This window comes from Dipodomys ordii, unplaced genomic scaffold, assembly GCF_000151885.1.
Source record: "Dipodomys ordii isolate 6190 unplaced genomic scaffold, Dord_2.0 Scaffold37, whole genome shotgun sequence".
Taxonomy (NCBI): Eukaryota; Metazoa; Chordata; class Mammalia; order Rodentia; family Heteromyidae; genus Dipodomys; species Dipodomys ordii.
Genome location: NW_012267253.1, coordinates 6768827 through 6784578, shown reverse-complemented (window position 1 = coordinate 6784578; position 15752 = coordinate 6768827). Strand labels below are relative to the sequence as shown.

At 41.1% G+C, this 15752-nt stretch overlaps 1 protein-coding gene across 1 annotated transcript in view; it reads right to left on the bottom strand.

The window, feature by feature from the left end:
* Positions 1-15752, bottom strand: part of Prkce (protein kinase C, epsilon) — a 435536-nt gene that overhangs the window by 89271 nt on the left and 330513 nt on the right. The gene's annotated exons all lie outside the window — the stretch shown is intronic.

Here is a 15752-nt window from a genome sequence, read left to right as displayed (position 1 = left end):
AAATGCCTAGCATCTGATTGGGATGTTAGGCAGCATGCCAGGAAGAACAAGTGGTAGCTGCCCTGAAGTCTTATAATCCAGGAATCGAGATAGGGAATGAGCAGGAGGATTCAAATCACAAACAAGATCTGAGTGCAGTAAAGACATTGGGTGCTGTGAAATTTTTGAGAAAGGTCAGCTCCAAACTAGAGGTCATGGAGGATTCTAGATGAAGCCAGGCCTTGAAAGAAAGAGAAGGTGTATGTGTGGGGTGGGGAGTGTGGAGGAAGGTCCAGGATGTGGGGACAGAGTGAACATCCTTAGGAGACAGGGAAGTGACCAGATCAGCTGGGGAGGTAGGTTAATTGAGGGTTTGAGGGGCCAACCAGCAGGTTGCATTCTTAACATATAAATATGGTCTAAGTGAAGCTTGCTGGTAGAGATGATTTTCCATTCAACTAAGTAAAACCTATTTGTGATACTTTGTGTGTGTGTGTGTGTGCAAGTCCTGGAACTCAGGGCTTTTGCTCAAGGCTATCACACTGCTACTTTTAGCCACAGCTCCACTTCCAGCTTTTCTCTGTGATTAACTGGAGGTAAAAGTCTCATGGACTTTCCTGCCTAGGCTGGCTTCAAACTGTCATCCTCACATCTACTTCATTCATCACTTTTGTAAGTCCATAATTATTCATCCTAACTGCCTTAACCTCCTTAATCATGGAACTTCTCTTCCATCTGCTTCCACGTCAAGGCCTGCTTTCAATTTAACCATATGTATATGTGTATGTGTGTATGAGTACTGGGGCTTGAATTCAGGGCCTGCGCACTTACCCTTAGCTTTTTCACTCAAGGTTAGTGCTCTACTACTTAATTCACAGCTCTACTTCTGAATTTTTGCTAATTAATTGGAGATAAATATTTCATGGACTCTTCTGCCCAGGCTAGCTCAGAACCACTGACTTTGAACTGTGATCCTTGGCTCTCAGTCTCTTGAATAACTAAAATTACAGGTGTGTGCCACCACACCCAGGTCAATTTCTCCTTTATACTTTGGAGTTCAGGTTACCTTCTGAGTGTCCCTCCAATGATCCCTTCCCCCTTTCATACCCTCATTTCAAAAACCAAAGCTTAAGACACCACCACAAGGATATGGACATCTCTGAAGGTTGAAATCAGGTCCCCATCATAGTTAATGCTCTATAGTGATCCCATTGCATAGCAAGGGATGACCAGGATCACAGATTCATCCATTTGGATTCTGTCAGGGCAGTTTAAAGACTATAGATTATTCCTTTTTTCCCCTCCTTTTCAGGATTTCCCCTGAGAACAAGAGCTCTCAAATGTGTGCATTAGAATCACACTGACGCTCATGAGAATATGGTTCCCTGGGGTCCTCACCCAGAGTTTCTGATTCAGAAGATCTGGGGTATGGCCTAAGAAATCCTCATCTGTAATGAATTCCCAGGGGCTGCTGCTGGTCTGGAAACCATTCTTTAAAAACCACTTCCCTGGAGTACTTGGGCCAGCCTTTAACATGGTAGATCTAGCTGCCTTACTCCTCTAACACTGCCCACCCTAAAGGAACCATTCCATCAGAAAGAACAAGTGAAATGCCCACTCTGTTCCCCTGACCTTGGGCTGTAGCAACAAGGGTGGACTTCCTTAGCTGTATTTGAAAGAATCAATATCTCTAAAGAAACTCCTCCCCTCCTCCTCTTGGATGCTTTTTATTCTACCAACACTACACATGTAGCATTAAGTAGAAGGACTGTGGAGTCAGAAAGAAGAGGCCTCATGCTGACTACTCACTGGCAGTGCGACCTCTGAAGAATGACTATCTCTCTGTAATCACTTTTCTGCCACTGACGTGGGCTTTCCTCTCCCTGCTGTGAAGTGCTGAAATCTCCCTAGGCCTTCCTCATGGAGTAATCTCATCTTCATCCACCATTTCCAAAGTCCTCTTCATGGATGACACCTGCCTTTAGAACCTCTGTCTTGGACTTCTCCTCTGAGTTCCAAACCTGGTATCCAAACTCATGTCTGACCTCTCTTCAGATGCGCCCAAAGCACTCAAATATAACATGTCCCAACACATTCCATCAGCAGGGGAGGCCTTTACCTTCCAGCCAGTTTCAAAAGCAGGGTGCCTAAGGAAGCATCTTTACCCTTCTCTCTCCTTCATCCTGAAAGGGGTCACCAAGCTCTGTTGCTTTTACTTTTTTGTACCTCTCATACATATCCAGTTCTTTCCACTGCCACCACCTTCATGACTACCACTCCAGGCCAAGCAATGAGCACCTTTTGTCTAAACTCTTGAATTGCCTTGTCAGTAATGCTCCACACTCTTATTCTAGGCCCCATCCAAATACTGGCCACACTACAGGCAGAAGGACCCTGCTTAAAGGAAGCTCTGATTCAAATTCATCTCCCATCTTGTTCTTACTCTACTGATTCTTTTAAAGGCTTCTCATTATTCTTGGAATAAGCAGAAGACCCTTTAATGTACTCAAGGCCTGTAGAATCTTTAGAGTTATGTTCCCTATAGCTACCCCTCATTCCCTCTGCCCCGGGGTGTTGACTCATGTTGTTTTTACTGCTTGGAATGTTTGCTCCCTTCCTCTCCCAAAATGAATCCCTTACTCATTTTTCCTCCAGATTTCAGTGCAGCCGTCTTTTCTTGGAGGAAACTATCTTTAACTTCATTGATGAAGTCAAATGCCCTGCTATATGCTACTTGCCTTGTTGTAGCCAAGTGCTACCTATGTACACCAAAGTAAAGGCCAGTGGAGGTTTTAATTAAGTACCCATTAATTTATGCTTTTACTACAAGTCTATATGACTCATGAATGCAGGAGCTGCAGGTAATTCTAGTGGCTTAGTTTTTGTTTTGTTTCTAGTACTGGGCCTTACTACTTACTAGGCAAGCACTTTACCACTTCAACCATGCCCCTCCTTTTTTAGTTTTTTAAAAATAATGTCCCCCAGATAGGATCTTAGAAGGCAATTCTCCTATCTGAGCATCACCAGCTGCAGCTTCTGGCCTGCACTTCTTTGTTTGTTTTTTGAAGGAATTAGAGACCCTAAGGGGAAGCTGCTTCAATTCCATTTAAAACTATATGGGCACAAGAACAACAACAACAAAAAACTTCAGAGGGCTATAAGACAGAAATAGAACCAACGGGTGGCCTAATATTTGCATCTGCAAGTTCTTATTGTTGAGTGAGTTAAAGCTGAATCATCCTGCTGTAGGGAGCCTTCTGACTGTAAGATATGGAGAGCGGTGACCACTTAGACTACTGTAGCACTGGGTGACAGCGTTGGACAGTCGTCTGGGCCAGTGGAAAGTTGTCTTTACCTCCCAATGAGACAGTCAGCCCTTTGAGGAAAACATCTCATTCTTCTAAACACCCCAACCCAAATAAGCTCAAGTCTGCAACTTAGCTGGCACTCAGGAAACATTGTTCCTTCCACTTAGCATTATGAGAGGAGGACGTTCAGTTGCTTGAGTTCCTAGCTAGATAGGTACTCTACCTAGCTAGGATTGAGACTGACATGTATCTGGGTCTAAATATTATCTGCACTAAGGGTCTGCTTTCTTATTCTTGAACATCCACCATAGACAAGGCTCCCATTGCTAGTCATCCAAAAGCAACCCAGAGTTAGTTTCCCATGTGATTTCTCTGGTTAACCTCACTCTGAGGCATTCTAACATTAGCCCATTTTGACCTTTAGTTTTAACCTTCTTTCTTCTCACTACAGCTCCATTGTCCCAAAGCAAAACCAACTCTTTTTACATATTAGGCATGTTTTTGGACAAGATAAGCTTTTCGTTTTCCCCTCCCTCTATTCAGTGAGTGTGGATTACTGCTGACCTCCAACTCAATGCATTTGAGAAGCATGTTTTGATGGCCAGGGAGAACCTCAAGTCATTCTGGGAATGGCTTAATTATATAAACTGAAATCAAAAGAAAGCTGGCAAACCTAGCGGCTACTCATTAATCCCCTCTTGGCATAGGTAGAAAACAAAACAAAAAACCAACTTCCTGGTAAAGTAAGCAAATATGTTTTCTGAGGTAATCAAAGATTTTAAAAGCCTTATTCCACCTCCTCCTCCCTTAATCTCCCTTGAATGTCTAAAATGTTACGGTCTGTGATATTAAATAAAATAATCAAATTAGGAAAGAGATTATGTGTCATGGCCATTTAGGGTAGGAATCATAAATAATGACCTACACACTGGAAAGGCCACACCATGAGTTCAAAATTCCCACTGGGCTCCATGTTCTCAGAGAGCTATCTTTCTTGCTTTTGAAGGGAGAGAGAACCAGGCCCACCCTGTTCATCTTTCAAGGTGTGATGGATAGATAGCCAGAGGCTTCCTCCTGGCAGCCTGCACGTCCTGCCGATTAGGTTTGTTTGGACACATACTCTCCATCATTTGTTAGCTGTTTATATGTTCAGAGATTCTATCGCCTTGAGTCAATTTCACATGAGTGCTCAACAATGGCTAGACTTGGAATCATCTGCCTTTGATGCACCAATGACGACATGAATGAGTTCTCCAGTGTACCTAAAGGAATCGTGGGTCCCTAATTCACATCCTTTTCCTTTTTTATTTTAGTTTTTTCCTTTTCCTGGAGATAGAACCCAGGGCCTTATCTGGTCACTGGGCAGCCATTCATTCCACATTCAGAAACACCTTCTTTCCCTTTCACGTCCATATCATCTATCAATTCAATAGTCTTTGCTGGATGCCTTGCGCTCAGTGAGATTGCTGGGGGAATCTGAAAAAAGGATATAAGTTACAGCGTTGGTTTTCAGGAGCTAGGAATGGAACACAGGAAACTGCACAAAGCAACACAATATACTAGATCACTATGTACTACCCTCTCCAGTATCGACTCAGATTGTGAAACTTTCAGATCTGGTTTGTCTCTTTATCATTTCTCATCCAGGCCCCTCGTCACTTATAGAAAATCACAACAGGAAACAGTCCTGTGACAACTCTTTTTACAGGTTTTCCATACTATAAACATATTGATGGAACTGGCCATCACTATGGGGATTTGGTTGAGGCCACCTTGAATTGGAAGAAAGACCACAATTAAATAAAAGTCTTAGACACTGTGAGGCAGGGGGAGAAGAGAAGCAAGCAAGTGAGGACGCAGCCTTGAAGGGAAGGAGATGAGTAGAAATGAACATGGCAACAGGGCAAGGAACAAGATTCAGTAAACAAAGCAAACTAAACAACAACATCCACAAACCTTGCCATCAAGGACACTGTGCATAAACCCAGGTTGTAGGTATGAAGGCAGCAGACTGTGGGCAGAGTGAGTTTTGAAACTCAGATGGGAAATAGAGAACACTAGAAACGTTAAGAGTTGTAAAGGACTTAACAGGAATTGATTTTCACGACAGTCATTCTTGAAGCAATGCATTGTATTAAAAACAAAGCACCTCAGAGTTAGTTTTCCCTATTTCTACTATCCTAAATGTTATGTTATCTTTAAAAAGTTTTGGTGGTACTAGAGATTGAACCCAGGGCCTTGAACATAGAAGGCATGAGCTCTATCACTTAGTTATATCCCCTGTCCTATTATCTTTGAAAAAATAAAAATGAACCACCCTCTTCCTTGCTATTGCACTTCCCTGGTAAAAACAAAGGAATGATCCAATCATTTGGGGAAATCTGACTTTTTAGTTTTCCCATTATGGAATCCTAAGCCACAAAGAAAGAACAGTCTTGACTTCAATAAACAAACAGTAAATAACAAGAGGGACTTCCCTGCTCCTTAGGTACACCCTTCATGGACACAGCCTGAAGCTGTGCACATCAACAAAGCCTGGCTTAATTGCTATCACAGCTGTTCTCACGGTGCACCATCAGAGGGCTGCAGAAGATATTTGAAGATTCTCTGTTTTGTTAACTGGAGACTTACGATTCAATTCACAGAGAAGGAAAAGAGTCTTGCCTAAATAATAATCATCACTAATAATACAAATCTTTCCATACAATAACAATAATAATCAGCTGTCCCAATGTTATTTCAAAAAGTCATTTTCACATCTTCCTAGCCTTTCTTTTTTTTGGGGGGTGGTGGCCAGTCATGGGGCCTGAACTCTGGGCCTGGGCGCTGTCCCTTAGCTCTTCAGCTCAAGGCTAGCACTCTACCCTTGAGCCACAGTGCCACTTCTGGCTTTTTCTGCTTATGTGGTGCTGAGGAATCGAACCTAGGGCCTCGTGCATGCAAGGCAAGTGCTCTACCACTGAGCCATCTTCCCAGTCCCAGCCTTTCTTTTAATAGGCCTTCTCCTCTTTTCACCTGACATTGTGAAAGATCTTCTCAAACATAATGATATGTTGTAGTCATTCACTAAATTGTTATTGCAACCAATTCTTACAGCAATAACCAATTCCATCAACAATAGTAGAATTACAGAAAATAAGAAATTGGTTTTGCATTATCATTTCTTTTATTCTTTTTTTGGGGGGGGGGTCAGTTGTGGGGCTTGAACTCTGGGCCTGGGTGCTGTCCCTGAGCTCTTCAGCACAAGGCTAGTGCTCTGTCACTTGAGCCACAGTGCCACTTCTGGCTTTTTCTGCTTACATGGTGCTGAGGAATTGAACCCAGGGCCTCATGCATGCAAAGCAAAGCACTCTACCACTAAGCCACCTTCCCAGCCCCTTCTTTTATTCTTTTTTTTTTTTTTTTTTTGGTCTGGTCGTGGGGCCTGAATTCTGGGCCTACGCACGTCCCTCCGCTCTTTAGCTCAAGGCGCCACTTCTGGCTTTTTTTCCTTTTTTGCTTATGTGGTGCTAAGGAATCGAACCCAGGGCCTCAGGCATGCAAGGCAAGCGCTCTACCACTGAGCCACCTTCCCAGCCCCATCTTTTATTATTTTTTAAAGAAAAAGTCATACTGAGGTATAAATGTATTTCATGCACGACCCTTGGTGGACTTGGAAGTATGCATACACGGGTGAAACATTACTATCATTTAGACCATAAACATGTCCATCATCTCCAAAAACTTCCTTTTCAGTCTGTAGATTATTAGTGTGTGTGAGAGAACACAAGAAGTGCCCTTAGTGAAGTTTTAATTATATAATGCAGTATTGCTAGCTCTAGGCATTATGCTATACAGAAGATGTCCACGACTTATTATCTTACATAACTGAAACCAACTAACACCTCCCACTTCTTCTTCCCAAGTCCCTGGCAACCATCCTACTCTCTGCCTTTACTTGTCTGACTAGTCCAGGTTCATCATGGACAAGCTATCATGCAGTATTTTTTCCTTCTGCATCTGGCTTATTTCACTTAGAATAATGTTCTCTAGTTTCATCCATGTTATTGCAAATGGTAGGATTTCCTAATTTTTGAAAAAAAATTACCATTTTAAATTATCTCTAAGTAGCTGTGCAAAGGAGGTGCCACACAGCAGAGAAGTTTATGAACACAACACATCTTGAGCAGGGTCACCCCTTCAACATTTTCACCCCCTTCTAGGTGTGGCTATTTCTTATCATGCTCTTCTAAGAGCCAGAGAAGGTAGAGTTAACCCCTACTTTTGGTGTTTTTTTTAAAGTGGGGGGGATGTCTTTTTTTCCTAGAAACCTTTTACCCAATTAGACCTGGCCAAATAGCAAAATTCCACTCTGACTGAGAAGGCATAAACTTCATACAAATACATGTGATATTTGCTTAAAACTATAATTATTTGACCCAAACAGGATGGCCCAAGTTTAAAGTGACCTAAAGCTAAGCCAAACAGACTTCAATAAAACTCAAATAAACATTTCCTGCCTTAGCTCAGAGCTGCTGTTAGATCAAGGAACAATCTCAAATCAGTGCTCCCTAGCCCATTCCTTCTGAGTGTGAAAGTATGGGAAAGGAGAAGAGTTTCAATGCAATCAATCAGAGAAGATTTTCATTTTCCAGGGGTCATCGGCATTTTATGAAAACCCAGTTTCTCTCCTATGATATGAAGGTATGAATGAGCTAGCTCCAGCAAATAGAGCTCAGCAACACTGGTCACCAGAGGGCTGTCCTGCAGGAGCAAAGCCATGGCTAGAGTTAGGCAGGAATGACATGTCCTTAGTTACCCCTTTGAAAATGGCCAAATCAAGGGAGTTCAGACAGCCCACCATCCATGAAAAACACATGGAACCGTTTTGGGAGATCATTTTTATCCCATTCTTTCCCTCTACTGTTTGATTAGCATCACTATCCTGGTTGAACTGTCACCTCCCAGTTCTGTGTCTTTCTTCTGGTTCTACACCTTGAATGCTTTCTCCATAACTTGACATTTGTGAAACCCATCATCTATCCCCTGTCACTCACTTGGACACTAGGAAAACAAACATGTACCTAACACAGAGACCTGGGTATCTTCAGAAGTTTCACGCTCTGGTGAGGCTACACTAGGGCCCATAGAATCTGTTTTAACCATGCTAAGCAAGATGGCAGGTGAAAATCTGTTCTCAGTGCTATTCATAGCAGAAAGCCAAAAAAAAAATGAAAACAAAAGAAAAGAAAAAGAAAAAAAAAAGAAAAATGGGCAATGTTCATTGGGGCTTGTTAGCACCAACCAATACACGGTCATTTGAAGTCAAAGTTAAGGACTGACAGAATGTTATTTGTGGGCTTTCTTAACCAAAAGAATAAAAGTAGTTTTGTTTAAATCCTATTTCTCCACCTCAGCCAATACCTACTTTAAGACCTTGCCCCTTTATCAAAAGTCTTCCCTTGAGCTCCAGCTGTTCTCTACAATGTAATGTATGGACTACATCAAACTCTACTTTGTTTTACCTTCCTATGTCCCAGCAGGACATAAGTGGCCAACAGTTGGTACTTGTGGTTCCTCCATTCCCTTATTTTTGCCAAGTTTTACCTGTCTAGGTACTACGTTTGTGTAGCTCAGCAGAATTTCAATGAACTTCTCTGCTATGAGAAGTTCTGAAGCAGCCCAATCCTACCACTCTTCAGTCTAGAAACTCAATTAACTTACCATTGCCTGTGTCAACAGAAAAAGAAACACCTATAGAAGTCATTAAGTGAGAGTTCTGACTTCCAGGAAATTTAGATGCTCAATATGATTGTCAATAAAACCTGCAGCCCTGGGTTAGGTCAATCCCCGACCATTTTTTTGTGGCTGCTACTGTTTTTTCATTCTCCCAATTCAGCAAAGTCCTTAACCTTTACCAATACTCTTCCTATAAACTCAGGCTGCTCTCTGAAATTCATCACAGAGACTTCAACAAACAGTCCAACGAATGAAGATTTCTATTTTCATTCTATATGTCTTTGCTTGCTTACTTAATTTTATTTTGAAAGAAATCCTGTAAACCAGCCAGAATATTTTAAGGTCCCTGTGTGTGCAGGGACCGGGCAATTCATAGAAAAACATCAAGGAAACTACATTCAATTGTTAGATATAACAATCAGTTAACTGAATAACTTACTTTACAAGTAGCTGTCAACATCATGATAATTCTTTTCCTTCTTTTTCTACTCCTTTGTTTTCCAGAGTAATAGACCAGTTCTGATGACAGTTTTAAAGATAATCAGTGACAGAAAACTGATCCCAAGCAAAGAAGGTTCAATACTGCAAACCAGATAATATACACACAGTGTGGTTGGTGTGTCAATTATCCAGGTACCCAATGAGTCTGTGCTTGGAATATTGGAAAGTATTCCTTTCTTTCATTTCAAAGCATGTACATTCACTAGGATCTGCCTCACACCTGGTAAATTCAAACCCGCTGACCTTTCCCCTTCCTGATCTTCCACAGAGCTTCCTCTCTGCACCAGTTTGGGTCTTCAATTGTTCCCAGAACAATCTTTAGTAGAAGCAAGTCAGAGTCTAGAATGCAGAACTAACTGCTCTAGATGCTCCTATTGGACTCTGATGGTCAAAGCCATACAGTCAGCATGGGGTCAACTCTGGGCCCCATATTTGATGCTTACAGACTTGCGTTTATTTAGAGGGAGGCAAATAGAAGGATGAAGTGAGGCGTATCTGAAGAGAGCAACGTGGCAATGGTCAGCTCCAGTGAGTCCTGTTTTGGAGGAAACTGACCATCTAAATGGAATGAATGAAGACAAAGAAATGAACTATGAGACAAAGGAACCCACTGGAGAGAAACTCCCTTAAAACATTTGAAGGACTTTCATGCTGCAAGCAGTCAGTCTGTGCTACTGCTAAGCTAGAAGACAGAGCAATCTTGATGAAGAGACCTTGTCCTTTATTAGAGCAGAGGTAAGACTTGTGTACCACTTCACTAATCCTTTCACCGCACTGCTCTCTGGTGAGTTCCTTCAGCCTGACCAATGCCAGACTCAGCTGGCTGATCATTTTGTAGGACTATGAACAGAGATACTCTTTGTTTACAGAGAAGCTGGACCTGATTAGTTGTCTGAGTCTCAAAATCTCTCGGGAACATTTTAAAGCACACAGACTTTTAGGCTCCTCTATTAGGCCTTCTAACTATGAGATGACCCCTATGAATGCATATCTATATTCATATTCCCTAAACTATCACACCATTAGCAAGGGTTGGAAACCAGTAAACTAAGTAAATACTAACTGGCATGCCTTCTAATAGTCCAGATTTGGTGACACTATTGCATTTTGTCTGCATCTTTCCCTGATAAGTTCTTCATTTATTCTGTGTGTGTGTGTGTGTGTGTGTGTGTGTGTGTGTATGTGTGTTCACTTGTTACTGGGGTATGAACTCAGAGCCTCTCACTTTCAGTCTACCACTTTAGGTCTTTAATTAGAGATTTTGGACTTTTTTGCTCAGGCCAGCTACAAACCATGATCTTCAGATCCCAGTCTCCCAATTAGCTAGGATGACAGGCATAAACCACAAGCACCTGGCTTCCCCTGATAACTTCATTTTCAGTTGTTAAATCCAACTAGTATGTAATTTCTTGGACGATGATGCCTACTCATCCATCCCCACATACTGCTAGATGGCTACACTCTCATCAAAAGCATGGCTAATGAGAAATAGATCCTGGAATTACCAGGGGCATGTCTCTTGTATCAGGCTGTGTCCCTACAAAAGCTTAACACCATCGTGGGCTAATCCAACTCATTCTAGTGGTGCCTTAGAAAAGCACTCACTGTGTAGCTAACACTAAACTGCACTGTGTTTTTGTGCTTGAGAAGGTCATATGAAATTAAATCAAGGGCCTGATGACTGTGGTTTGGCTGTTCCTCATCCACTGGCTACCTTTGCACACCCAAGATGTATGGTTGAACTCATACATGCATGGGTGCCCCAAACCAAAGAAACCACACTTTATGATGTCAAGAAAGGGTAGTTGACATCTCTATTCTGCTAAATCCCCTTTTATGTTCTCATTGCTTTAATCAAGCCAAAATTAATGTGCTAATCTAGAGAAACTCACGACTTGGAAATAATACACTAATGTCTAAAGACAACTCAATCCTCCACAGGATTCGAAACACTGGATCACATTGTTTGAAGTCTGAAGGGGAAAGACTGGAGGCGCAGGCATGCTGAAGAGGATTTCCGTACCACTTCACTAAGACTTTCACTAAATGATAGACAGAGCATTAGTGGATTAAAAAAAACAACAACAAACTAATTTCTTTCATCTAAACATTTCCACTCAGGTTAATTCTGAACAGTGAGCAGTGTAATAAGATAAACCTATAAATATTTGGTGTAACAGCATAGGGATTTGTGTAGATGATCTTCGAACCATTGTTGTGATACTGGGAGAGGAGCTGAATTCCCGTATGTGTTGTTGATTTAAAATACAGGATCTCAGACTCCAGCCAACACCGCCTAGTCTGCAGTAAGTAGGCGCTGGTGTTGCAGAAGCAGAACAAAAACAAGCCTGTGTTTAATCTGTTCACAAGCCTTTTGTTCTTACTACCAGGAGACGTGGTGATGTAGACACTTCAGGACTGAGTGAAAGCTGGGTGGTGGCCCAGGAGCTGACCATATAGATAGAAGGAGCTTAGGACTCTAACATGAAACAGCTTTGCATCTTTTGTGACCCTTTTCCCATCCGTGCTTCATTATTTTTATGACAGCTTTCTTCATTCTCATTATTACCTATATGGTGCAATGGTCCAAACTCATCTTCTACCTTTAGACTGCCTGGTTTCAAGGACTAACTCAGCGACTTCCTGATTTTTGTGAACTTAGACCAATTGTGTTTCCCCACTTGTATCATTGAGATTTAAATAGAAGCTACTACATGGAAAATTGAAATCAATGATCGTTCTTGTAGGTGCTTAGCTAATTAAAACTGGCTCAGGAAAATATTAGTTTTAATTTCTCATTTAACAGTCTGCATTCTGTAGCTGCAAGTGGCTCAGTGATGGACAGATTTCAAACCAGTCAATTAGTTTGTATTTAGAGGAAGCTTAGAGGCTAGTTAGAAAAACAAGGGAACTCCAATACAGTAAGACTTGACAATGAGAGTAGCATTTATTATTTGTGAAGAAAGGCTCCACGGGGAAGCTGGAACTTAAAAGGAAGAGGGTATCAAAATGAATAGGGTTGGGGTCATCCAGGTACAGGAAACACAAAGGCCTAGAGATCTCTATACATGTAGTAGACTTAACCAACGTGGGAAGACCTCTTTGGAGAAAACCATTTCCTTCTTGGTCTTTTTTTTTCTTCCCCCTGTCTTTTTTAGACTATTAGAAAATCATAAAGTAAATATCAGGGCACAATTAACAAGATCAATGATGGATATCAATTCTTGAACACCTACTATGCCAATGATGATTGATTTTTACATGGATACAAGATTCAGAAACCAGAGAGGTTTATTTCACTTGATATTATTTTTCTGTCTTATTTTATTATTCTTATTAGTGTTCTTTTGTGTGTCAGACCTGGGGCTTGAACCCAGGTCCTGGGCACTATCCCTGAGCTGCTTTTTTACTCAAGGGTAGCACTCTACCAGTTGAGCCACAGTTTCTCTTCTGGCCTTTTTAATAGCTTTTTATTGGAGATAAGAGTCTTATGGACTTTCCTGCCTGGGGCTGGCTTTGATCTGATCTTCAGATGTTAGCCTCCGGAGAAGCCAGGATTAAAGGTATGAGCTACTGGTGCCCAGCTCTCTACCTCACTTTTTTGACTAACCTTTTTCAGTTCTTAGAAATTAGTACATCCCAACAACAGTAAACAAATGAATGATATTGAGTTGACATATTCATCTGTATGTTTACCACATTTTTGGTTCTATACAGCTAACATTGTCTGATTTACCAAAGAGAGTGAATATCATCATTATTATAGACAACAGTTTCATGGTTTTGACTCCCAGAGTGCCCTGGCATCTCTTTCTGAATCCTTTGCTAGACTTAACAGAATGAGAATATTCACAAATTAAATGGCTAATTCCTTGAGTGGTTCACTCAAACAGCTTACTTTTCTACCTTCTGGATACAGACTGACTAAAGTTCATCTTCACCTGTGATACTTCTTTCAAGAATCTCAAAAAGGGCCAGGCACTGGTGGTACACACCTGTAATCCTAACTACCCATGAGGCTGAACATGGCAGGATTTCAGTTCCAGGCAAACCTTGGCATAAAAATTCTGGAGACCCTGTCTCAAATATAACCAGCAAAACACAAGGTTGGTAGCATGGCTGAAGTGCCATGACAGAGTGCCCAGGCTAGCAAATGTGAGACTCTGAGTTCAAACTCCAATACTCCCCCGACCCAAAAATTAATAAAAAGAATCTCAAAGGGGAATTTTACCTACTGGTCATATAAAAGTTCTAGCTACTGATCATATAAAAGGGTGGGAAAACCACTAGTCTCCCATGAACAATGACAACAGAAGTTTGTTCCTTTTTCCTTCTGACTAATTTCTTAGTTAAGGAGAGAATCAGTAAGCCTGTAAGCAGTCAACCACAATCTTATATAAAAAGTGAGCATTCTCTTGCACTGTAGGACGAGCCATCTAATGCCAGGAAACTAAATAACTGCTTGGGAAGCTGGTTTCTTTCCAGGATCACATGACTTTTACTGCCCCTCTCTACCTTACGTCTGAATCTTAGTCTGCCTGTTTAGGAAGATGGCTAAGTAAGTAACATCAAGTGAACTGGCTTCCTAGGAATGAAGAATTTCTTTACTTTCGACCTTAAGGCTTTGCTTTAAACTTACGGCAAGTTTGGGGCTTCACTTTCATGAATACCAACCAGTCTTTAGCACATTTTGTGAGCATCTGTTAGATACCAGTAGTGTGCCCACAATGCAAAGCTTATCCATTCTTCATCTTTTTCTTGGGACTCCAAGACACATCTATGTTTGACATTCTATGTTATAGTTTTATTTTGTACCATGTAGGCTGAGTCTAGATCTGAATATGCACAGAACTTGCGGAAGAGACAAGCAAGACCAAAGGCATGCTTATAATCCTGGCTCCTCAGCAGGCTAAGATGTGAAGATCATAATTCAAAGCCAGCCCCAGCAGACAAATCTGTTAGACTCATCTCCAATTAACCATCAAAAAGCCAGAAGTGGAGCTGTGGCACAAGAGGTAGAGTGCCAGCCTTGAGCAAAATGGACAGTGGCCAGGCCCTTAGTTCAAACCCATCTACCAGCACAAAAAAAAAAAGGCTATAAGGCAGCAAAGGCTAGGCTGGAGCATAAAACTCACAGACCTGGGCCAACATGTCTTCCCTCACATTAACCTTCTGGTTGGGATCTCTCAAATGCTACCTCAATCTCTTTCTCACAGCTCTACATATTTTATGTGCCATTCTTCTCCCACTACACCAAACTATTCAAACCAAATTATCTTGATGAACCAGGACTCTATATGCTCATTACTCATTTAGCATTTATTTAAATACAGTGGCTTGACATCTTTTCCCCCCTTTACTTGGTTGAGGATTGAATTCAGGTCCGCACTAATGTTTAAAAACACTGAACTATACCCCTAGACTTAAATATGGCAATACCTTGATTAGGCCCAACCTGAAAATTTATTTTTTTAAATAAAGAAATGTATTGAATGGCCAGTTAACAATCAATTCAAATACTCATTAATTTTTTACATAATTTAATAACAGATTCTTGAACACACCATGATATTGACTTAGCAAATGAGGTAATTAAAATTACTCTTATCTTTTAATCATGCTAGATTCCCCAGGTTCTCCACCTGTTGACAATTTTGTTAGCTCCCACATTCAAATTTCTGTCTTAGAAATACTTAGAAGTACTGTTCTGTCTTCTCTTTGGATGTATTTACATTCCATCTAATTCAGAGCAGTCACCAGTTCTAGTCGCCAAGGGAGCCTTCTTTTACTATATATTCCTGTTTTGATAAGGTAAAACTGCCAATTCAGTTAAAACAGAAGCATTGAAAAAAGAGTAATTAGCAAAGAACTTCCAACCAACCCAAAGACAGACCTCACCCCAGAATGAATCCCCATCTGTGAAGCCCAGAACATGCTTCCCATGGACTTGTAACCAGAAATAAGGCAGCAACAGCCAACGCTGGTTACCTAACAATACTGTCACTGTGATGCTTGGGTCATCCCAGTGGAAAAATCAAGAATACATACATACATACATATATATTATATATATATATATATACACACACACACACACATATATATATACACACATACATACATATATATACACACACATACACACACACACACACACACACACATGCACAGATCATAGTGCTCCAAGCACTAGAAATAATCTATTTTCACAACTTGTTTGAACAGAATGTAATTTGTAAGATGAAT